The 25,375-nt window shown below is 41.2% G+C and overlaps 1 pseudogene; it reads right to left on the bottom strand.

The window, feature by feature from the left end:
- Positions 1–23,090: 23,090 nt before the first annotated feature.
- Positions 23,091–24,973, bottom strand: LOC147442916 (uncharacterized; annotated as a pseudogene).
- Positions 24,974–25,375: the final 402 nt, after the last annotated feature.

Consider the following 25,375-nt stretch of genomic DNA (forward strand, 5'->3'; position numbering starts at 1 on the left):
AATTTCCAAGCACACACACTCACACCTAGACTATGACACACACACACACACACACACACAGTAAACATAGAATTCACATAGACATGCTTGTAAGAGATGGAGACTAGATTAGAGAGTACACAGCAAATTACCATAGCATAAGAGAGTAGAGAAGAGAATCTACAAGAGAAAGGCCTAAATCTAGCCCCAAACTCCACTGCACCTCTATTGTAGAGTTGATATTTAATATATTATTTTTGAGTTTAAGGTGCCAAAAATTGAGGCCCCTCTCTTTTACAACCACTTCACTTTTGTAAATGAGTGAAGCTCATTAGTTCTTGCATGACCCATAAGGGGAGTTCCCACTACAACTATTTACAGAGCCATAGTGGCTTATTGAAATGATGTTATAAGATACTGTGCAACTATAAATGGCCAAGAGTAATTGCCGTTGCCTCTTCATCAACTCCCCGCATTCCACTCTACAAAATCATCATCAACTCAATTAGTAAAATAAATAGACAACACATAATTAACCATTACGCCAGCTATCCCAATTGCAGCTAATCACTACAACAAGAGGGTGCCCAGTCTCGTAACATCCCTCCCACCAGGGATAGCAACTGTCCTCAGTTGCTCAATAGAGAAATCAACTGGACCGTGAGTGATGGAAAGTGTGGAGAAGGTTGGGAAAGTTGCGAAAAAACTTTTCAGGCATCCATTTGGCATCCTCTCTAGGGTGGCCCTTGAAAGTCAAAAGGTAACGGTTATAAACCATTCCAGTGCGTGTAGTGGTGGTCTCATGGTCAACTATTTTGTCAGGGATGAGTTGCTCTTCTTGGTCTACAAGTGAAGGTGGGTCTTCATAAATGTGATGTGTAGGTAGGGGTCCTCGAAATGGGCGTAAAAGGCTAATGTGAAAGGCATTGTGAATGTGCCAATGTGCAGGTAGTTCTAAACGAAAAGAAACATCATCAATGACAGCTGAAATTTTGAAAGGTCCATAAAAACGAGGAGCAAGCTTAACAAAGACGTTAGTATCAACACTTTTGATCCTTCGTTTTTCGATGTGAAGTAAAACATGATCACCTTCTTTGAATTAGTGTTCCTTGCGGTGCTTGTTAGCATGCTTGATGTAAAGTTCTTGTGAGTGTTTAATGGCAGAATGCACACTTGCATAAATATCATAAAAGTCAGTAGTGAAATCTGTTATGGAATTGATATTTATCCATTTATTGCAGCTGACAGGTGGCAAAAGCATTAGCAGATAATGGATTATGCACAAGGATATTATATTTTATGTATATTTGATTATTCAAGTGCTCTTTCATGAGCTTTGGCCATTTATGACCGGCCGGCCAGTTTGTAACCAATTTGACCATTTAAGAAATCTATATAACAAATACGTGCAAGAGGGAAATGGTCACTCTTGCACGGGGGGAGATTGCACCCAGTGTCTGCGTTCTTCTTCTCACCTCTCCTCTCTTCTCTCTCGTCGTGCTGGCATAGTACTCTACTCTAGGAGGTGCGCCTTCACGTGCTCTTTTGCTCTTCTCACTCTCAGTCTCTTTCTATTCACATACGGCGTGGTTTATGTGCTATGGGAATCGTTAGGTATGCAGATTTGTCACTTTATGCTAGATATTGTGTTATCTTGGGTATTTTGCAGGGCATCCATGCTTCCGTTTGTAGCAGTGGTATGATTAAAGAGTAGATGATAAAGTATTTATTAAAATCCCTTTGTGTGCAATTGATTGCACTGTGGGTAGCGTGTACATGAATGGTCACCTCGGAATGAATGAAGAGAATGTTTGGTACGGATGAGAAGTTAGTATCCGAGAAGAAGAAGGAGAAGAACGGTGAAAAATCAAAATTCAAAAAAAAAAAAACTTGCCGATCCCACGGATCAACATCAATAAACCCTCAAGATCTTTGGTCTGCAAAGGCGTTCGAGCACGAGGCTAAATCGACATTGCAGGGACGTCGAGCAGTGGGAAACACCCCTTAGGGACCTATTTTTTTATTTTTATTTTTTAAAAAATATCATTAGTGGTATGGCTACCCTCGCATAACTTGCAGCTAACCAGCGCAGACAGTAAATTGCTCATGCATTCTTGCAGCTACTACTGCATGGGCGCACTATTTCTCTTTCTCTCTCGTCTTCACTACCATAGGGTTCTCCCTCTGTCTCTTGCATGGGGTGGTCAATCAGCATGCAACAGCCTATCCACTGGATACCACCCACTACCCTGCAGTGCTAACCTTTTCCCTTTGTTGGGGTATAAAGCCCAATGTGGTCGCCCAGGTAAGTGGGCAGGCCGCCAAGTATGTACACATATTCTTTTGTAAAAACCTAATAAGAACTCACTATGCTCTACACATCACAGTAGAGCGAGTTCACCATATCGTCGTGCTCTTCTTCTCGCACTCTCTCTTGCGTCCCACTTCCGCTCGTACTCCTTCAACTGGTATCAGAGCTCAGATCGAGGCCAGATCGAGGCTCGGGGCAACAATGCAGGAGGCTAGAGTCACCATCTCAGATTGGAGTGTAATTCGACAGGTGAAGACACGGACCAAAATCTCGTGGGAAAGCCCAAAGGGCTAGGTGTCGTCAGAATTTCATTCTGAGGTCATCTCGGCCACCGTTCGGTTTCGACAAAGGTCTGCGCAGGCCATTTTCGACTACGTGGTCTCGACGGGTGCAGATCCGCTGACTCTGCAAATTTGGGGTTTTCGGCCTACGACTGCAAGTGCTGAGGATATCGACACTCCCAGAGTGTTGATTTGTGGCTGTCTACACATCGAAGGACGGCTCACAGTTCTTGGAGGCGTGTCACATACGACACGGGCGCATCTACACACAGACTGTAGGCGACATCCACTAGTTCATCAGGTAGCTTGTGTTTGCTGCTTGATATTCCAGATTTCATCCAGACATTGCAGGTACTTTCACATGGGATGTATTGTCAGAGATGATGTATGTCTGTTGAGGGTTTGCTGGCTGTGAGTCACGCAGCAAACAACCGCCGCAGCGGTTACAGCATACAGTGGGAAATTTGTGGATGTATGACTTTGTGGGAAGTCTATGTACTATCAGATTTACTGCAGCCTTTGTTAAGGGTCGAGTGAGGTTTTATTGAGCTGGGGGATTCTCGAATGTTGAGATCCTTTCGGTGATACAGGTCTTGGAGCGATCCCTCGAGCACCCTTAGATAGGCAGCTAGGATGTATTGACTGTGAGTTAGACAGTTGGGATTTCATCTTTGCTTTACTGCCGTTGAGGCATTGTCGCAGTCTATGCTTATAGACAGTGAGAGACAGTACAGGTGCAGGACAGGTTTACCCGTAGCTTACAGTGTCAGAGAGACAGTGTTTTTTGAGCTGTTTTTGGTCTGTTTTTTAGTACACCAGAGCCATTCTACAAAGGAGACTCTGCCAAAATTTCTGCAGAATCTGAAGCTTTCTTGGTTCATTTGACAGGTTGATATTGGTTCAGAGGTCAGTTTACAGGGGAAACTCTGCCGAATTTTTCCAGGAAAGTAAACTACTGTGAAGCGTAGCTATGGCTAGATCACAGGACACTGCTCTTTACAAGATCAAGAAGCTGGATGGAACCAATTTCCCATTGTGGAAGAAGCAGATTTGGCACGTGTTGGTACAAAAGAAGCAGATAAAACCTATAAAGCTCAAGGGGATAAAACCAGAAGATATGGATGAAGATGAATGGAGCGAAATGGATGAATTGGCACTTTCTACCATTATGCTGACTTTGGCAGAAAGCGTTTACTTCAATGTAGTAGACGATATGTTGGCTTATCAAGCATGGTTAAAGCTGAGTGATCTTTATGAGAAGCAGAGTGCAGCTTCACAGGTATACTGTCTTAAGAAGCTTGTTGACTTGAAGATGAAAGAAGGGACACCTATGTCCAATCATCTGAATGAATTCAACACAATCTATAGTCAGTTGTCAGCTCAAGGTGTCAAGTTTGATGAACCTGTTAGAGCTATGTTCCTGTTGATCACATTGCCGGAAAGTTGGGACACGTTTCACACAGCTTTGAGTAATTCTGCACCTCCAGATGGTTTGAACATAGCAGGTGTAGAAGGAAGTCTGCTTACTGAAGAAACCAATAGAAAGACAATGGACAAAGGCAAAGGAACAACCTTAGTTGTCAGGGGAAGGACCAAAGAAAAGTACAAAGGTGGAAAGAGGAATCAGTCTCGTAGCAAGTCCCGCAGTGCTAAAGGCAAGAGTGACATAGAATGCTACCATTGTGGCAAGAAGGGTCACATGAAAAGAGACTGCAGAGAATGGAAAGCAGAAAAAGGCAAAGAGAAAGCTGAAGACCATGGTGAGAAGAACAAGTCCTCAGTGAAGATTCAAGAAATAAATGTGACAAACACTGTTGCAGAGGATGACAGTCCAGTGTCAGGAGACATCTACTTCTTGAAGAATACAATGGACTCATCTCTTCTTAAAGCATCTGATGGAAATGCACTGAGTGACTGGATTATAGACTCAGGGGCATCACTTCATGTGTCTCCAAACAAGGAGTGGTTTACCTCTTATGTGCCCACTAAAGATCATGTTCGGCTAGGCAATGGGCAGACATGTGAGATCTTAGGTGTTGGAGATGTTCAATTGAAGTTTCAGAATGGCTCTTCTTTCACGGTGAAGAATGTGAGACATGTTCCCGCAATTACAAAGAGCTTGATCAGCACAGGTTTACTTGATGATGCTGGCTACGTCACCACTTTTGGACAGAACATGTGGAAGATATCCAAGGGTTCTATGACAGTAGCACATGGAGTAAAGTCTGGAGGACTTTACATGATTTATGTATCAAATGTCTCTAAAAATGTAATCAATGTAACCGAGCAGCCGAACGTTTCTTTGTGGCATAGCCGGTTAGGACATATGTCCAAGAAGGGAATGGAAATCTTGTCTCGTTCTGGTTATTTGCCTGGCTTTTCATTTAATGATTTTGAATTCTGTGAACATTGTCTGTATGGTAAGCAAACACAGCAGCCACATAAGCATAGAAGCAATAGAAGAGATACACAGTTGGCACTTGTTCATAGTGATTTGTGTGGACCTATGCCTAACCTATCTCTAGGGGGAGCTTCTTACTTTATGACATTTATAGATGATTACTCGTGGAAAGTATGGGTTTACTTTCTGAAGCACAAGGATGAAGCGTTGAGTGTTTTCAAAACGTTTGTGACACTTGTGGAGAATTAGAGTGGCAAGAAGCTTAAATGCTTACGCACTGACAATGGTGGAGAGTATGTTTCAAAGGCCTTTCAGTACTTTTGTGAGTCAAAAGGTATAAAACGTGAACTTACTGCTCCTTACAATCCTCCTCAAAATGGTGTTGCTGAGAGGATGAATAGGACCATACAAGAGAAGGTCAGAAGTATGTTGTCTAATGCAAAGCTACCAAATGGGTTTTGGGCTGAAGCTGTATCAACAGCTGTTCATCTTGTAAATAGATCTCCTAGCAAGGTTTTGCAGAAGGATTCAGTGCCAGAGATGGTATGGTCAAGCAAAATGCCCTCATACAAGCATCTCAGAGTCTTTGGCTGTGAAGCATATACTCACGTTCCAAAAGAATTTCGGAACAAACTTCAGCCAAAGAGTAGAAAGTGCATCTTTCTAGGCTATGGTAATTCTGGTGAGATGGGGTACAGACTTTGGGATCCCGAATCCAGAAAGGTTGTCCGCAGCAATGATGTTTACTTTAGTCAGCCAAAGTACAAAGCAAGGCTTGTTGCCAAGGGCTTTAAGCAAGAACAAGGCATTGACTTTGATGAAGTCTTCTCTCCGGTGGTCAAGATGACTACATTGAGATGCTTTCTTGCATTGGTTGCCATATTAGATTTGGTGTTGCACCAAATGGATGTCAAGACAGCGTTCTTGCATGGTGATTTAGATGTGGAAATTTACATGCAGCAACCAGAAGGGTTTGTTGAGAAAGGCAAGGAAGATTGGGTATGCCAGTTGTTAAAGAGTCTTTATGGCTTAAAACAATCACCGAGGGCATGGTACCATAAATTCCACAAGTTTATGCTTTCTCAAGGCTACAAACGTAGTGAGTTCGATCACTGTCTATATACAAAGAAGGCTAAGGATGGCAGTTGGCTGATCCTTATTTTGTATGTGGATGACATGTTGATTGCTGGCAAGCACTTGGAAGAAATTTTAGATTTGAAGTCAAAGATGGCAAAATCGTTTGACATGAAAGACATGGGTGAGGCAAGTCATATACTTGGTATGCGCATTGAGAGAGACAGATCAAAGAAGTTGATTTGGTTATCTCAAACAGAGTATATTGACAAGGTTTTGCAACGTTTCAATATGGAGAAGGGAAAGGCACTGAGTGTTCCATTGCCACCATATGTGAAACTTAGCAAACAAGATTGTCCTGTGTCTGAGGAAGAACAGGCTGAAATGGATAAGATTCCATATGAGTCTGCAGTGGGTAGTTTGATGTATGCAATGATTGCTACTCGCCCACACATTGCATTTGCAGTGGGAGTAGTAAGTCGATACATGTCAAACCCAGGCAAGAAACATTGGGAGGCAGTGAAAGGAATATTGAGATACCTGAAAGCTACAAAGAGTATGCGTATATGCTATGGGAGTCAGGAGCTAAGCGTAAAGGGTTTTACAGACTCAGATTATGCAGGTGACTTAGACAACCGAAGGTCTACGTCAGGGTATGTCTTTAGATTGGCTGGTGGAGCAGTATCATGGCGTTCTAGATTACAAGATTGTGTTACTCAGTCTACTACAGAGGCTGAATATGTTGCAACATCAGAGGCATGCAAAGAATCAATTTGGCTTAATCGACTAGTAACAGATTTGGGAATCAAAGAAGAGATGCCTGTGTTATATTGTGATAGTCAAAGTGCTATACAATTGGCTCACAATCCAGTTTATCACTCAAAGACAAAGCATGTGGATGTGAAGTATCATTTCATCAGGGAAATGCTCGAGGATAAGCAACTTCAGCTTGTCAAAGTTCACACCACAGAAAATCCTACTGATCTACTTACAAAAGGACTTCCCTCAGAGAGCTTTGCGCATTTTCGCAAGCAGTTAGGTGTAGGGTAGTACATCACTTCTCTACATCTCTTGTATATTAGCTTGTATAGTAGCTTGTATAAAAACCTAATAAGAACTCACTATGCTCTACACATCATAGTAGAGCGAGTTCACCTTATCGTCGTGCTCTTCTTGTCGCACTCTCTCTCGCGTCGCACTTCCGCTCGTACTCCTTCACCCTTCTCTCTCTTTCGACCAGTCGTGCAATAGCCTGCCAACTACCCACACACTCACACACCCACAAAAGGGCATGCAGGTGGCTACCTGACTTGCAATAGAACGCATGCTGAGCAGCTAGAAAAATGGAGGGGTGTGGTTTCCTGGTCTGCATGGCGTCCCTCAGCCACACAAACTGCAACCAACCTCACCAACTAGGCAGAGGGCGCCCGCTTTTTTTTGGCTAATGGGAGATCAGCTACGAAAGTGGTTGCCTTTTTCCCTCCCCACACCTTGTGCAGCCATGGTTTTCCCACCACAGACCCACACACACACCGCATGTCGTTATCTCTCTCTCTGCCAACCACTGGCGCACACCAACCTCGACCACTCTCTCTCTCTGCCTTCGCTTGCAAACCCTCAGCCGCCATCGACCCCTCGTTTGCAACCACTCTCCATGATTGAAAACCTGAGGCCGCCAACAATTTCATCAGCTTCACTGCAGTTTTCCAACCACCTAATACTCACGAAAGCCAAAATCAGCAGCCCATCCTGGCCTTTCAAACTGGTGTAAACTATCACCCTACGGCGGCTAGGAAACCCTACGCCGCTTTTCCTTCACGCTCTCAATTCCTACCTTACACTAGCCGTCAATTTTTTTTTCTTTTTTTGAATGGCCATGCAACCACTAACCAACAGCTTTCTCTCTCTCTCTCTCTCTCTCTCTCTCTCTCTCTCTCTCTCTCTCTCTCTCTCTCTCTCTCTCTCTCTCTCTCTCTCTCTCTCTCGTCGTGGGAGTTCTCTGGGCATTGCAGGTGGCCAGCTCTCGAGCAAGGATGGCCCTATATCGTACTGTGAAGCCATAGTGATTAGGTTCTCCACAGATCTATGGAAGCGGCTTGAAAGCATTGCAAGAGCTCTCACCGATGCTCCCTGCTTGGACTGCCTCCTCTTCTAACTAGGCCTTTCAAGTTCCACAAATGACTCTTCTCTAGTCGATGAAAGGGAGTATGGAGACTAGGAGACTTTCAAAATCAGGCAAGCAGGGCTGGGCGCAGGTGGTGGAGCTATCAACCCCTGAGGGCGGCACATCTAATTGCAAGCCCCCCTGGATAATTCCCATCCGGCTGTGCTGCCCTCTACCCCCACCTCACCTCGGCCTTAGCTTTGTTAGCGGATGCACAGAGTACCATGCATGGCATTCCACGGAGAGGAGCCACCATTCTGAGGTCACTGCTATGAGGCCATGAGTTGGTAGCCAAATTGCATAGAGCCCGTAGGCCTGCAAAGCTACCCAATGACGACCAAACTGGATCATGAAATTGGACCAAGGTATTTTTGTTATGATGAGTTCGTGTCCCTCGAAGGATGAAGCTGTTTTATATACATATGGTGCAGGTCAATAACGCTCCTTGTTTGTATATATGGCACTGGCCTCCATCCCATCGTATTCCCGTTTTCTATTAACAAGTCTTTAGGAACACGTAGACTTATGGTTGGATGCTGAGTAGTATACTGATGATGTCCTAATGGGTCTTTAAGGACATGTTAGACTTACACATTGAATTTGGAGCAAGCTGCATGATGACGAATCGTGTCTTTCATGTTTTTTTTTTATATATTGAATGATCGTTAGCATTATCTTGGTAATAAATTATACCTATAATGCGACCAATATCTTTGATATATGTTATTTTTAAATGAGGGTTTTCTTCATATTCTCTTACTTGGCATAATGGTTGCCCTGATAAATCAATTTTTCTCATAGAGCTTGAAAAACAAAACCCGAATTACAAGTCGTATCAATAATTGAAATTCACCTTCAAACTTCAACCTAATGGCTCGTGTAGCCCAGAAATCTTGAACACAATTTGGTTTGAAAACATAGCTACATACTTGTAGACATTTATTGTGAAAATTTAATCGAAAAAATAAAATTATATATATATATATATATATATATATATATATATATATATATATATATATATATATATATATATATATATATATATATATATACACACACACACACACACACACACACACACACACCCACACAAATGACATGGTGTCTCACGATCGTCATTCATTGCCTGGAAACGTAGTACTGTTCTCCCTTGCTCTCAGCCATATGGTGGGCAAGCTGCAGACACTCAAAGGCAGCATCACAACTAGGTCACAGTGTCTATTGTCAGGTATGCTCAAGCATTGACGATGCTCATGATGATTTTTCCAGTCTTTTGCTTTACGACATTTTATTTTGTACCTAGGCATTAGATTAGATCCACAAGGATTATAATTGTGGTCTTTTTAAGACTGTTAATATAACATTTCCTTTCATTTCTTTTTCTTCCCTCTTGGTTGATAGTTGATGACATAGACGCATTGGACATTGAGGATTAGATTCACAAGGATTTTCTCACTTTGTGTTCTTAGGTAATTTTGGCATTTTAAAGACAATTACGATAACATTTCATTTTATTTCTCTCTCTCTTCACAACCCCCCGTCACATCCCTATTGTTATGTTTTGGTAATTGACGTCAATCGTGTTAGATTTTTGGACAATTACGCAATGTATAATAATTCACTATTTGCAATAAAAATAATAGTAATACATTCAAGAACACGCGTCTACCTCATACCGGAACAACACACAGGGCATGGCTCATATATATAATTTGGACACTAGTATCGTACACTAACCACCCTCACAATTGACGCTTACCTGGAGCACCTTTTCTCATTCTAGTTGAACATGGTCATTGAGTTCACAATATTTTTTTTTTATGAAACTTAAAACCAAAATTAAGTGCTTCACAACTGCCTGAGCACAAGTTGCCGTGCAACAACTCGCACTTTATTCTTGTATTTGTTTTTGGTTAGTGGCACTAGTTGATCTATGCTATTTAAAGTCAACATTTTCTTTCCGTTCAGTTGTCTCACGTTTGTCTCGATTGTATACTAATCCCTTCTGTAGTTGTCATTGCAAGTTCCTGACCATTTATTAACCCCATGCTAAAACTTTTTGGATCTATTGGTATACTTTGGTGTAAAACGCGAGTTGCAGCACTTGTACCTCATCCACATACCAACAATGGTCTATATATTCAAATACAGTTTACCCTCCGGGTATGTACATCAAATATGTCATTCCTCTTTTCATATTTCATTTCTCAGCATTGTGCTCTAGCATGAATACTCAGACATTGCTACTAAGGTCATCACTTCTAATTATAATGAAAGGGATTTTTCTTGAGCTGATTTATCATTAAGATATGATGCTGCTTATATGAGTTAAGGTGCTCTCGAATAGTGAACAAAATTTTGTAAGTACTCTGCTACTCTAACTATAATCCAATTTGGTGTCACACAGGTCGTCAATGTTTTGTTTTTATGTATTGTCTAGTCCACTGGTCACATGCACACAGATCCGCCGATTTATGCAGCACACTGTCAAATTGCACATTCACAATGGTAAATGCAGATCCGCCGATATAGGCAGCATAAGTGCAGATTCGCCGATCTAGGCAACACGTCATATTGGTGTAGATTCACCGATTTAGGCAACACCAATCACAAAATCATGCTGCAGTGGCTGGCCACCATTGTAATTGGTATGATTTTGTTACCCGGGTACATAATGAAAGTGATTTGGATTTGGACTTATATTGTGGAATTGGAATTGGATTGGGATTTGGTATCTGGTGATTATTTAGCAGTGTTTTTGTGAGGAGACTTGACATTATGAGATTGATGATGAGCGTGACCAATGATATCCTGATTCATCAGGGTATGACATATACTGCTTATTCTAGTGGTATGGGACACTAGAATAGGTAGTATATGGATGACGACAAGCATAAGAAATATTGTCTAATTTTATGAATTTTTTACTATTTGATACAGATTTCTAATCATTGTTTTTGACGAGCTGTACTGTTTGCAGATTTTTATCTTCGTAACTGCTTTCCAACGGAGAGGTATGTTATGGAATTGATATTTATCCATTTATTGCAGCTGACAGGTGGCAAAAGCATTAGCAGATAATGGATTATGCAGAAGGATATTATATTTTATGTATATTTGATTATTCAAGTGCTCTTTCATGAGCTTTGGCCATTTATGACCGGCCGGCCAGTTTGTAACCAATTTGACCATTTAAGAAATCTATATAACAAATACGTGCAAGAGGGAAATGGTCACTCTTGCACGGGGGGAGATTGCACCCAATGTCTGCGTTCTTCTTCTCACCTCTCCTCTCTTCTCTCTCGCCGTGCTGGCATAGTACTCCACTCTAGGAGGTGCGCCTTCACGTGCTCTTTTGCTCTTCTCACTCTCAGTCTCTCTCTGTTCGCATACGGCGTGGTTTATGTGCTATGGGAATCGTCAGGTATGCAGATTTGTCACTTTATGCTAGATATTGTGTTATCTTGGGTATTTTGCAGGGCAGCCATGCTTCCGTTGTAGCAAAATCATCAGCGGCGACAGGCACAACATTAGAAAGACGTGAAGCAGGAGTAGGAAGAGAGTGACCATATACAATTTCAAATGGAGACTTACCCGTGGCAGTGTGAGTGGTGTTGCTGTATGCAAATTGCAAAATATGTAGGTAATCATCCCATTTCTTAGGTTGAGAAGAAACATAAGCCTTTAACAAGTCAATAATAGTGCGGTTGGTGACTTCTGTTTGACCATTGGATTCAGGAAGAAATGCAGAAGTGAAGTCAAGTGTAGTGCCAAGATTTTCAAACACAGTAGTCCAAAAAGCACTACAAAATTTTGAATCTCGATCACAAATAATCACTTTAGGCAAACCATGATGTGGAAAAACAGTCTTAAGAAACAAAAGTGTAGCTTGATGTGTTGTGAGTGTTTTCTTACAAGGAATGAAATATGCTTGTTTAGAGAAACGGTCAATAATAGTCCATATCATGTCATGTTTGTGCATTGTGAGTGGGAAACCAGTAATAAAATCCATTGAAATATGGTCCCAAGGTCTTTCAGGAATGGAGAGAGGGTGTAAAAGTCCCAATTTCTTACCTGTAGCTGCTTTGATTTTTTGACAAATCAAACAAGTTGAAACATACTATTTAACATCCATTCTCATAGTAGGCCAATAGAAATCATGACATAAATTTTGAAAAGTTGCAGCAAATCCTCTATGTACAGCATAAGGTGGTTTGTGCAATTCTTCACTAATTAATGTACGGAAAGGTTTAGTCACACACAATTTTTGTTTGAAATAAAGGAAGTTTTCTTGAATAGTGTATTCGAGAAATGTGTGTACAGAATTATCAAGCATGTGCAACCATGTCGTTTTGAAGTCATCATCATGTGCATGAGTGTTAGGCATTGTGTCAAACGAAGTTCCCGTAATGGTTGATAGATGATTAAGTGAGGGTCTTCTACTCAAGGCATCAGCTACAACGTTTCCTTTACCAGGTTGGTATTGAATGTTGGGCTGAAAACTTTGAATAAAAGCGGCCCACTTAATATGTCTATCATCTATTAAGGGCTGAGAAAGTAAATATTTGATACTTTGTTGATCAGTTTTAATGATCAAGTCAGTACCCATTACATAGTGTTTCCAAATTTTCAATGCATGTACCACAGCCGTCAACTCTTTATCATAAGTACTAAACTTTGCTTCAAACGGTTTGAATTTACGACTTTAGAAAGCAATCGGATGGTTATCTTGCATAAGGACTGCACTGATACCTTTTCCACTAGCATCAGTGACTACCACAAATAATGGTCTTTCAAAATCAGGCAATTGCAATACATGTGCATTAGTCAAGGCATGTTTAACTGCATTAAATGAGCTTTCTTGCAAATCAGTCCATTCATAAGGCGTGTTTTTCTTCAACAAGAGAGTCAAATAATGTGATTTGTAAGCAAAAATTATGAACAAATTTCCTGTAATAGCTACAAAGACCAATAAAAGATCGTAGCTCATGCAAGTTTTTGGGTCTAGGCCATGATTGAATGGCTTCAATTTTCTTTGGATCGACATGTATTCCCTTACCCGATACAATTTCAGATTGGAAAAATGAACTCTTTTCAGGATTCAAATACAAGTGATTTTGTGCAAGCAGATCAAATACATGTGTTAAATGTTGTTTATGCTCTTCTTCAGATTTACTGAATACCAAAATGTCATCAAAAAATACAATCACAAAATCTTGATGGTCAATGAAAATTCGATTCATCATGTGTGTAAATGTGACTGGTGCATTTGTCAAACCAAATGGCATGACAAGAAATTCATAGTGTCCAGTTTGTGTTCTGAAAGCAGTTTTGTAGACATCATGTTCAAACATTTTGACTTGGTGATACCCTGATTTAAGGTCAATTTTGCTAAAGATGTTTGCCCCTTTCAGTTTGTCTAATAGATCATCCACTCTAGGAATAGGAAACCTATTCTTAATGGTGATCTTGTTTAAAGTCCTGTAGTCGATACACATACGAAAGGTTCCGTTTTTCTTCTTGACAAGAAGTACTGGAGCTCCGTATGGTGAACTACAAGGTCGGATTAGGCCTCGATCAAGTAAATCAGTGATTTGAGTTTGTATTTCCCTGTGTGCGGTAGGATTTACACGATAAGGTGCTCGACAAGGAGGTTCACTACCCGGTATGATGTCAATTTTGTGATCTTCTGGGCGTGATGGTGGAATTCCAGGTGGCAGATCATGCATGAAACAATCTTTAAATTGTGAGAGAAATTCATCGTGTGTGGAGTTACGTGAAGTTTCAGTTTCAGCAGAAATTTGATTTATCAATACTAGATATGTTTTCCCTTGTTTTCGAATTGCTCGTTTGGCTTGAGTGTGAGAGAGGAGTGGAAACTTTTGATGTGCCAGTGTTGCTTGGATGGAGAAATTTTTATTATTATGAGTGAGAGACATTATACGTGTTTTATAATTAATCAACGGGTCAAATTCATGACGAAATGGCATTCCCAAAATCATATCAAGACCATGCAATGGTGCTACCAAAAATGTACGTGCTTGAGTGAACTCACCAATGCAAACTTCAACAGTGACTTGAGTTTTACAATTAAAACGTTGATTATTAAAAACAATTTTGACCTTGTGAGGTGATGAGATTTCAGAGAGTGATAGTTGCTGTGCCAATCGTGTGGAAATGAAATCATGGCTACTACCATCATCTAACAGAATGGTGACATTTTCACCCTTCACAGTGCCTTGCACTTTAAACAAAGTGTGAGGAGATATAGGAGTACCTAAGGATGGGTTGTCATCGTTATCATAATCAGGATCATATCCCTGACCGTAGTTAGCTTCCACTTCATTGTCGTCGGGTGTAGCATCTTCGATGAAGTTAAGAGTAGCTCCGTTGGGGCGGTTGTTGTTGAAGGGTTTTTGACTTGAATTTCTGTTGACTCCATTGGAATGGCCATTGGATTGACCATTGCCCTTAGCATGACCATTTAGGCACTTATCTGCATAGTGACCATACTAAAAGCATTTAAAACACTTCACCTTTTTGTTACCATTAGAATTTGGAGGAGAACATTGGTTGAAAGAATTTTGGTTGCCTCGTTGCTGGGTGTTGTTGTTGTTGTTGCTCGTATGAGGTTGAGGAGTTGTAGGAGAATTGTCGAATCTACGTCTTTTGAAAAATGTACGGCTTTGGTGTTTGTTTCTGTCAAAGTTAGTAGAGAAAGGAGGTCTCTTGTTGCGGTTAGTGTTAGCAGGTTGATCAGTGTGAGAGGAATGTCCACCTTTCTTCTTTTCTGCGTTGAGAGCCAAATTAATGGCCTTTGACAGAGAATCTGGTTCAAACATATCTACCTCAGTACTAATTTGTAGTGCCAAGCCTGATATGTACTTTCGCTTCAATTTCCTGCGACTAACATGTTCAATAGCTTGCAATTGAATTAAACAATTCCAAAAACGGTCAGTGTAACCCTGTAGATCTTCATTTCTACCCTGTCGAATTAAATCCCACTGACGTCGTGCTTTAGCTTTGTACTGTGTGGGCAAAAGTTGGGGTAAAAACACTTTTTTAAATGCATTCCAGGTGCGTGGTCTTCTTCCATGTTGTTTGGTGGCGTTCCACCACAATGCAGCGCTGCTAGTGAGATGATTTGATGCACATTTTACCATTTCATGCTCGAGAAAGTCTTCATCATGAAAATAGTCATCTAGTTGACTAACCCATGCTAGAACTGTGCTAGCATCTTTAGTGCCATCAAAATCCTTGAAAGTGAAGGCTTTTCTGCTAATTTTGTTTTTCTTGGGTGCCGGTGCAGATTCGGTGCGTGCAGAATGCAATAATTTATCTTCAAGTTCTTGCCTTTGCATGTGTTCATATGTGAGTGATTGTTGCAGATTTTGAAGTTGTTCCGCAATCGTGGGTGCCTGAGGAAGGTGTGCCATGATTGCGTGCTTTTTATCTTTTTTTTAAAATTAATTTTTTTTAAAAATAAGTGGTAATGTTTAAAAAGGCTATTTGGTGATATTCATAGATGCAATATGCGGAATACAGAATAAAATAAATAACAGAAATGAAATGTACTTAGCTGGGAAATAGCGGTGGCATCCAGTCCAGAATGGTGATGCGCTAGGAAATTGCCAGAGAAGTGGACAGTCCGACGGTGCGTCACCGAGCCAGTTGAACTTTGTAGCGTCCGGTCTCCTTATCCCAAAAGGTAGTGGTAATTTTAACTTTCACCCCAAAGGTTGTCGAATATGTTCGACGAAGAATGGACGGCCAATATTTCCCTTTGAACAGCGAAAGAGAAAGCTTGTGCGGCCAAAGGAGTCAGTCGAATTGGTTTTAATGGATTCGGTGGCTTGGGGTTGGCGAAGACCGACCAAGCGAATTAGAGAAGGGTGCACAAGTCCTTAATAAAAGCCAATTTGGTTCTTAAGTTGAAATGCCAATTTTCCAAAGTAGAAATGGAAAGCCTTTGGAGAGCCTTTGGAGGCTTATGTTAAAATAGAATTGAAGGTTGCAGTGGGCCGTCGACCAATTTACTAGAGTTTTAATGATGTTTACATAAAGTCCACCTATTCAATTGAGACTTTTGTAATCGGCATTTTGAAATGACATGGGTTTGTGAATTTGAAGATGTTGCACTACTGTCTTTTCACATGGTTTGTAGTGTTGCAGCTCGAATTTACAAAAACAGCCCGAATTTATAAAATTCCAGAGAGTAATTTTTGTGCCTTTTACAGCATGAATTTACAAAATTCCAGAGAGTAGTTTTTGTGCAGCCTGAATTTACTTCTCACACCCGAATTCACAAAATTCCAGAGAGCTACTTATGCGCAACCCGAATTTACAAATAACAAGAGAGACCAAAAAACCCTTCACCATAATCAGAAGCATATAGCCACACAAAAAATCAAAGGCCATGACTATAGCATATCTAGCAAGTACTCACCAAAATCATAAGCAAATTATCCTAACCATAACAAAATGATGAGACCATTCAGTGCTCACGATAACCATAACCAAAATCGTAAATTTCCATCGAAAGTCACAACCAAACATTCAAAACCATAACTATTATATATCCAGCGAGTACTCACCAAAATCATAAGCAAATCACCCTAACCATAACCAAAATCGTAACATTTCCATCAAGTGCTCATGAAAGTCATAACCAAACATTCAAAACCATATATAGTCATTACATATCCAGCGCGAGTACTCATCAAAATCATAAGCAAATCACCCTGACCATAACCAAAATCGTAACATTTCCATCAAGTGCTCATGAAATTCATAACCAAACATTCAAAACCATATATAACCATTACATATCCATCGAGTACTCACCAAAATCATAAGCAAATCACCCTAACCATAACCAAAATCGTAACATTTCCATCAAGTGCTCATGAAAGTCATAACCAAACATTCAAAACCATATATAACCATTACATATCCAGCAAGTACTCACCAAAATCATAAGCAAATCACCCTAACCATAACAAAATGATGAGCCCATTAGGTGCTCACGATAACTATAAGGGGAAGGGAACTGACATGCTCATCACCACCCAGCCATGCCCAATATAGGCCCTTGGCCTTCTAAATATAGGGACCCCCTTGACTGCATGTCCGTCTTGGCCCTTGGCCCTGGCCCTTGGCCCGGACTGGTCCTACCCTTGTCCTGACATTACTTCCCCCTTGGAGAAGCGTTTTCATCCTCGAAAACACAAGTGGTAGCATCTTCATAAGAACACTAATGTTTTCCAACGTGGCATCCCTCATGGATCGAAACCCGGTTCAGTAGGAGGTTCAATGAAACCAAGAGCAACATCTTGATTTTCTACATTGTTGTCCATTTGTAACCATCTGATGGTACCGGTCCCTATTCAAACGTATTGTGTAGACTCCATTTAGAACACTCATGAGCATGGTAAGCGAGTTTATCACAACACAGGTGTACCAAAAAGAGTATCTCTTGTCACTTTCCATGAAAGTAGCACGCTGACATAACTTATCAGCCAATTTTAAGTCCTTGACTTTGTCTCAATTTTCATCATCAGTAAACAACCCCACCCTAACGAGTGTTCAAGGTTGAGAACCTGAGTTATACATGAAGAGACTACCTAGTCGCAACATGCGTTAACTGATAGTAAGTAAACTCCAAACCAGAAAGGTTACCGATCCAGTTGTTTCACTTCTTGCTAACGTATGCACTTAGCATATCCTTTGGCGTGGTTTACTAACGTATGCACTTTGCATATCCTTTAGTACTAAATAGAATGCTTGTAAATTGCCCATCCTACGCGGGATGAATAGCAGCGGTAAGAGTGAGGTGCTTTTCCCCTACCACTTACAGACAGTTGCCCGCGACTGACGACAACTATGACTCAATCATTGAGTATCCAGCCATATACTCGATATGGAATGGAAACAACCAACTAGGTTGAAAGCAGATAGGAGTTTCAAGCAGCCAATCACAAACACCCATACTCAGCCATCACCTTGTATGGTAGGATGTAAACTCATACTAAGTCTGCAAGAGAGATTGCACTGGCAGTGCAAAAAATTGCAGAAACAATAATGTCCATGAAGTTGCATGCCGCTCCGAATAAATTTGTGTTAAACACTAGGGCCCATAACACCTAGTGTGCATGCATTTAACACAAACATATCCGAACCGCAATTCCATGACGAGACTTTGGACCATAACAGAATGTGACAACCCGGTCACATCTAGGTACCAACCATGAGACATTCTCATGGACATAGCATACTTAGCTATATGTAGAAACAACCCTCCGTTAAGGTGGTTTCACTACACTTGTAATCGTAACAAGTTGGTACTTAGCACCCGACAATTTTTGGACACTGAAATTGCTCCTGATACTGTGTGCTCAAAATGGTCGAATCCATGGATGCGACCAGCACCTAGGGACTTCGTTGTGACACATTGTTAGCTAGTTGGCGCCAGTGTCAGTCCCAGAGACTCATATTCTCCACATGTGGAATATGTCTCAAACAAGGATATCAAGAAAAGAGACATCCATCAAGTGCGAGCTGGTACTTGTGTGTGGAGGTAACTACAAACACTCTGCGACAAGAGTGAGAGGGACCCTCATTATCATGCGCCACACTGGCTAAACTGAACTCCTTGAGTTCCTAGACCATGTTGTATCCCATGTGACAACATGTGCCAAATTGAACCCTACAAGTAGGTTCGTAACAACAAAAGACAGAAAGATAGATTGGACTCTTGGCCCAAAATACTTTGTGCCGTCATGCCCTTGGTATGGCTCTGTAACATTCAAGCGTACGTATACGTCTTGAAAAAACCGAGCAAAGCATACTAAAAATGAAATAACACCAAATCAATAGATGCGTACCTGGAAATTTGAACGTAATGTTCACTTACCCGTCTTCAAGCGTAGAGGAGCACGTCTTCTACCTGAAAAAACAAACAATATTGCACTGGAAACCGTGGGCGTTGCCTTCGTAATCCAACCCCTTTGGTTAAAATTTACGTAGTCAAACCCCTTGGTAAGACCCTTTGTAGAAATTGCTAAACTAGCAAGCCACAGTAACCAACATAGTTAACTGTGTAGATAATGATTGAAATCAACTTGAAAAGTTGAGTTTGTCCGCTACCGCGTGGTAGATTGCGGAATTCTTTCCTTGAAAGGCTAACTGGGAGAGATCAAACTGTGATCCTCAATGCAGATCAACTGTGATCCTCAATGCCTATGGGGTGCTTTAGCAGTCACCCGCCGGGTTGTACCCCAAACAATATGTCCATAGACACTCCGTGGTGCTATAGAGAGAGCAGGGAATCCACACAAGTGAACTGCCTAGCTCTGATGGTCAGCCATGCTGTCGCAACTGATGGCTGTATCTATACTTCCTTGTAGAGATCGGCTGATGTGAGTTGAAGATTATCAAAAAACTCAACTTGAGTGTCGCACTGAAAATATGTAGTGCAAAAATGACACCCTAAACATCCGTAATGACAAGACTCTTGCTTGTCCATTAATGTCGATGTATACTCCCCTGGATAGATCTGTTCAATCTTGAGAACAATCACCCAAAGAATGCCAATAGTTGGGTCTTACCCTTGGCCCGACAATGGCTCTTAGCCTGAGGGACTCATAGCCCTTGTGCAAATTAGTGTTCAATGGAAGAACCGATGAAGACTAATTTGAGTAGCATCTTAGCCACGTTTTAGCTGCAAGTTAGAGCACCTTGGCTTAGGCTGACTCATGAGCAAAACACGTATCAAAAACTTCTTAGAAGATTTTCATTTTTCCCTTAGAGAAAGAGAGAACGAGAGAAGAAGAGCATGCTGGGCTGAGGAACTTTCCTTAAACGACTATGACTTGTATAGTTGATTGGCATGCTCTTGTGCATCTTATGCCTAACGTGCAGCTTATCCTATAAGCATGCAACAAGTTTCTGCTATGAGTCGTGCAACGAGAGAGGTAACAGAAAAACACAACCACATTTTGACCTACCTTCCTTGCAGGGGTCGTGATTGTATGAAAATGACTCAGTATTGGCACGTTGCCTGTGAAATAAGTGTTGTTGTATGTTGACAGCAACCCAAACTGGTAGGGATTGTGTGAGCGAATATTCCTTAATTTGCTACTTTCCCAAACTTGTGTGCCAATGCCCTTGACTCCAAGTCATTGGGCAGTACCTTGGCACAAGGGAGAAGCCTTGTGTCATGTAAAATTGCCAAAGCACTTTGCTTTACACAATGATAGTAATTGCCAAGAAAAGTGTAAACATGGAAAAAACAATAAAAACTTAAACTTGGCTAACCTGGTAGTTTTTGTTGCAAACCGGTTGTCATGAGATTCCAAAGGGAAAGCTCGCGTAAAGGTGGCTCATAGCCAAATCTGCCGTGCGAGAAAGAATTATCGCATATGGATATGCGCCCTCTTGTATCCTATACATCCGTCATATACGGAATGAAATAATTTGTAAACCGTTTGCCAAAGCCTTCCCAAGTTTGTATGCTCATAGCATATGCCAAACGTGGTGAGTCACTATGCAAGATGCATAAATAGAAGCCTTGCTTCACTTAAATCAGGTAGTGCTAATAGCCAACGGATGTGGCTACAAAATTGCATGACCAAAAGAATCGACCTTGTCGAGCAATTTCAAGTGAAATGAACCAGTATTGTGTGGCAAGCATCCTATGTCGGTTTGTAGAAACAGTGACAAGGAGTTTGTCATGCCTATCTCCTTGAGATACTGAAAATTTGGCCCTTGTCCTTGTCTTTGAAAATTTGGCCCTTTGTCCTTGCCTTTGCGCTATGAAAGTACTCAGGAGAAGCCATGCTTCAAATAACTATGTCTGGCCTCATTGCCAATAAATGCTATTGATGACAGATGTCATAGGGAATAGAGTCAACTGTGTCGACCATACACAGATAATGGACCTTGTCCAATTGCACCTTGTATGGAAGAGTAGAAAAATACTGATATTCATACCTGCGTAACTGAATCACTAAAAGCAAAGAGACTCCTGTCTGTTTGGTAGGCTATGACAAATGGTCGGCCATGCCGAGCACTTGTGCCTGCTGTGCCAAGAAAAGATAAGCAAATCATAGGCGTTGGCTACAGTTGCCATACGGTAACGGGAATTTGTGCGATGCACTCCCATGAAATGGGCATACCATACAGTTGTAAAAAAATTCCCAAATGGATATGCTCCTAGCATACTCCAGATGCTAGCAGGACAAAAATGAAAGCTTTGTTTCGGACATTGCCCTTGTAAGTATATACATGCCATGCATGATAAAAAGTCACAACGGTTAACTCTGGAGTGGTGTACTCAACCCCACAGTGGTGTATGCACTTAATGAGCCTTGCTCAATGATCAGAACAACACGTTGAAGACCAAGTGAGCCGTGCTCGAGCATACATTTAACAACTGCATATTGAGAACGAATTAAACAAGAAAATTCCAACAATTATGCATACCTTGTCTTTGAAGGTTAGCGACGAATATTATAGACGCCATCATCGACGCCATCATCGCCGCAGCTTCTTGAACGCAAGAACTGCATCACCATTGATGCTTCGACAACTCGAAAAGCTTACAGAAGTTTCTAGAAAACAAGACCTTGTTGTGCATAGTGTGCGTGCCGATCCTGTCCAGCAGATACCTTAGTTCCGTGTCGTGCATGGTTTATTTGCCGATGGCGAGGCGAAGCTTGTACGAGATGCATGCGTGCCATACTTTCCCCATGTCGGTCGACCTCCACGACACGGGCAGGCCTTTCTTGAGGCGGCCCCCTAAGATGGGGTGCCCCCCTTGGTTATTGGAGGGCGCCCATGACCATAGTAAAAAAAACTAAAAATAAAAAAGCTGTCGAACCTGGCTATGGCGGCGAACAGAGCCGCGAGGAAGAGATAAGGGAACCAGTCGATGCGGGATGCGCAAAAGCATGCCGTGCAGTGACGACTTCAACTCCCTAGCCTAGCGCGAACCCGATGACGGCATACATGCACGATTTGGTGCAGGTCATTGTTCTTCCCCATCCCGACACACGGGTTGCTTCCCACGCTGCGCCTTTCTTCCTCGGCTCTTGCACAGGAGTCGTTTCCTGCGGCCATTCCATTTTCGAGCTCCAATTCCTTTGCATGCATGTACCTTACATGCACGTTGCATATCTTGCACCGCCTTTTCCTCCCTGGCTCACTTCTTCTTCTTCTTCTTCTTCTTCGAGATAGAGAGATCTTCGAGAGAGAGAGAGAGATCAAGAGAGAGAACGAGAGAGAAGGCCCTGCCTCTTCCCCTCCTCCATGGATTCTCCTTCCCCTGAGCTCGGATACCAATATAAGGGCAAGGGAACTGACATGCTCATCACCACCCAGCCATGCCCTATATAGGCCCTTGGCCTTCTAAATATAGGGACCCCCTTGACTGCATGTCCGTCCTGGCCCTTGGCCCGGACTGGTCCTACCCTTGTCCTGACAATAACCATAGCCAAAATCGTAACATTTTCATCAAGTACTCATAAAAATCATAACCAAACATTCAAAGCCATAACCATTACATATCTAGCGAGTACTCACCAAAATCATGACTAGATAATCCGATTCTTTGTCATAACCATAACATTAAAACCATGACAACAAGATCTTCATACATATAACTTCGATCAATATAATAATAAAGTGTCATCCAAAACATTCGTCATAACCATGTCACCACATCAAAGAGAGGCTGCCAAAAACTTAAGCCATATTCGTAGGTTTACAAAAAAGATAATTGTTGGCTTATGAAGGCATATCAAAACTACAAAGAGAACTTGTATAACGGGAGAACTGCATGTAACCACCAAAGGTTGTGCACAAGAAACCAAGTGACATTTATTTTGCATTGTCCATAGCTCCTTCATTAGCCCAAGCACCAAGGTCCACCTTCAATGTCTCCACCTCATCATGAGTAAACCAATTCACGTTGAACTGCAAATGTTAACGTGATTAGTTCATGACTATAACAAAGATCTCCATTAGGCATGTAAAACACATAATAGAGATGTTAGCATCCATTACTTACACAATTTCTTGATGCTCTGGGACCATAACCTTCTTCAATCAAGAGCTTCATGACCAACATAACATAGAATCCACAATCTTTTGTGTTGGATTGCATTGGCATCTAAACAGCATTCATAAGAAGAGATTTCATACACAAACACAACAAAAAACATCACAATATCTAAAAGCGCACCTCCATTGTTTGCGTGTGGCAATCTTCAGGATGGCATAGCTCCTTTCTAAGTTCCAAATGCATTGCATAAGCAGAAAAATGTTGTAAAACTTTACAAAAGAAGAGCATACTACCTCAAGAGGAGAGCACACTTATCAAAGTACAAAGACATGTTGAAACACATACCTCCGCAAAGGTGAAATGTAACGGTTATTAGACCGCAAAGAGAGTGAATCGAAGAAAAAGATAGCGCTCCTATCAGTTGGAAGGCACAACATCAGACATACCCAGCAATTGTAAAGTACTGCAAGCATCCAATGATCCCTAAAACCACCAAAAGCCATTAATAAGGATTAAAAAGGGGCACCTAATTTTCATCAAAAGCTATGTAATAACAAATTCTTACTCATCAATAATCGGAAAGAAAGTAAAGACTCATGAGGAAATATCCACCCGTCCAAAGTAGTTACGTATTGCTCTCTCAATAGGATTGGTTTGCATAAAAGAGTGCCATAAACTATCAACAAACCATGTTTGATCTAAAGCTTCTTCTCCAAGAACACTTTCAAGCCATCTATCATTACCCATGATCTCCATTATAATTGCCAAGTTGAATGCAAGTACACGATTTAAGTGAATGATAGAACAAAAAGAATACTTACAAGAAAAACAAAATTAGAGTTTGAGAGGAAGATTTTTTTGTATCACTTGCGAGCTTCGTGTCATACATAACCTCGAGGCCATATCAAAGTGAATATAAGGGGGTTAACTTTTCCTCGTGTGACCTTTGCAATGATATTATTTATGAGTGTGTAATCATTACAAAACAACACTTGAAAACCTTCCTTGAAACACGCCATACCGTGTATTCTTTATTGCCAAAGGATCACCCAAACTCGTGCTTCCAATCGGAGAGGAGATATCTATTTGAATGTGATTTATCAAACTTGTTTGACGGCCAAGCTACAAATTGAGCTCTCTTAACATACAAACCGCATATGAAATTGCAAACACATTAGTTGACGGGCTTGAAATCATGATGAGGTAATACCTTATGCATGTTTTCCCTTGGTTTCTTGCGAACTAGTAGTTTGGCAAGATTCTTTGCCTTCATTGAGGTACTCCTCTCATTCTTAAGTTGTGGCTACCATAGAGCAAAAAAAAAAGATGTATTAAACAATAAAATTAAAGCTCTAAACAAAGCAAGAAAGCATTTGAACTCTCCATCTTACCAATGTAGTGACATCATTATTGTTCTCTTCCTGATTCAAATCATTGTGACTGATAGAGCAATCATGACTATGTTGCTCTTCCTCCATTACTTGTTGTCCATCTACAACTCCTTTATAGCTTCTAGACTAAATAATTGAAGAAAACAAGTTAGAAAACACATTTTTCTTATAATCCCATCAATATACATGATTGTCACGCATGAAGAAAGCAATCTTACCATGGCATTGTATCCTTTAGCAATTTTGGCTTGCATTTTAGCAGTTCGTTTTGACATGCCATTCTCCGACACTGCCATCTGCTCCTCCATATATTTTTCTAGCCATTCTTCATAAGGAATTTTAGTTTTAAGAGAGCCAATCATCCACCTCTTCTTTGAACCCTTACGTAAATCCTCTTCATGGTTTCTTCTTGCAAGCTTAATGCGAGTGTCAAGACTTGCAAAGCACGCCTTTGATTGTGTATGATACCGCGACCCTAATAGACCCTTTTGGCTATTTTTAGGTCGACATACCGATCTACGACGAATGTCAATAGTGATACCATGCCTCTCTTTTATGTGATGAATGATATCTGCACACTTCTCCCATGGTTTACCCCATTGCGGACAATCTTCAGCAGCTCGACAATAGCGTACAAGAGCTCCATCTCTCTCTCTCAAGACCTCGATGTAGTATTGGGGTTCCTATATTAATAATCTCTCTCTCTCTCT

This window comes from Adiantum capillus-veneris, chromosome 14 (assembly GCF_014529385.1).
Source record: "Adiantum capillus-veneris isolate H3 chromosome 14, ASM1452938v2, whole genome shotgun sequence".
Lineage (NCBI taxonomy): Eukaryota > Viridiplantae > Streptophyta > Polypodiopsida > Polypodiales > Pteridaceae > Adiantum > Adiantum capillus-veneris.